The following is a 1,428-nucleotide window of genomic DNA, read 5'->3' as shown; positions in this document are numbered from 1 at the left end:
TCAACTAGCGTTGGAATGTTACTTTGTCTCTCTCTCTCTCCTTTTCATATGTCTGTATGCCTGTATTGCATTTAGCGGATTTACACACTGTATTATCACCATAGTGTAATTTAGTTCTGTTTTTCTTTGGTCTGTATAAGTTTTAATTAAACACCTATTCATAACGTAGATATATAAACAAAACAATAAAATATATTCAAATAAATACAACTACTAATTTTTATTTAATTATATAATTTATAGTATATGCTTTGTTAAATTTATATAAACTAATACATCTGTGGAAAGAATATTAATTTTGTATATTTGTTTATATTTTTAATATTTATTTTAGCTTCATTACAAGAACCACCATTGTTTTGAGATGGGACAAAATGCTTTGAATTTCTTCCGGAACTCGACGTAAAAACAAAATGGACGACAGCAGGAGTCGAAAAAGAACATAAACAGTCGCTATTATATATGAGGTGTATTATGACGGGTGCTGTACCATGTGAGCTGTACTATACCCTGCTAATTAAATGAAAATGTTAAATATTATTATAAAAGAATGTGGTTAATGAAATCACTTGTTCACCTTATTTATGTATTATTTTTACTTTCTTTCTGTTATTCATTTACTCATAAACATATTTAGCTAATTCTCTAATTAATGCCATATCGCTTATAGAAACGAATAAAATGTACTAAGCGGTGAGGTGAAAGCAGAATTTTATTTTTTCCTTCTTTTTCGCAACAACTCGAATAATTCAAATACTTTAAATAATAAGGTTGGAATATATATTCTTATATATTAATCAGTTGAAAGGAAGAGACAGAAGAGTGCCAAAAATAATCTGATATAACGATGTAAGTAGATTCGTAACTGAGTTTTATAGATATCAGGCAAACATGAAGGCTGTTAGATAAAGACGGAGATAATGAAAATAACATGCGTACATACATACAGACAGACGGGCACGCAGACAGACAGACAGACAGACAGACAGACAGATAGATAGATAGATAGATAGATAGATAGATAGATAGATAGATAGATAGATAGATAGATAGATGGATAGATAACTAGATACATTTCTTTTATTAGCCACACAGGGCTCAACAAAGATGGGACGAATACAATGCAGAGCTTTTCTTTTTAGGAGGGGGAAGGAAGAGGGAAAAAAAGAAAAAGTAGGGGTGGGTGTCGATCAAAAGGGATCGTAGGAAGGAAAAAAGGGGGGAGTTCGATCAAAAGGGACCGAGAAAAAAAAAAGCGATCAATAGGGATCGTGTATCACAGTAATGTTCTCGTGTAAAAAGAGGGGAGGACAGTTTAGGTTGAGCCGTGGTAAGAAAGGCCTACGGAAAAGACCACGGTAACCTTGGTCAATATTGTCATTGCAGAAACTATAACAGTAAGTGACTCTCTTTTGCCTTTTTGTTTTT

This window comes from Octopus bimaculoides, chromosome 17 (genome assembly GCF_001194135.2).
Source record: "Octopus bimaculoides isolate UCB-OBI-ISO-001 chromosome 17, ASM119413v2, whole genome shotgun sequence".
NCBI lineage: Eukaryota > Metazoa > Mollusca > Cephalopoda > Octopoda > Octopodidae > Octopus > Octopus bimaculoides.
The sequence above is the reverse complement of the archived record's forward strand: the minus strand, read 5'-3'. Positions refer to the sequence as shown.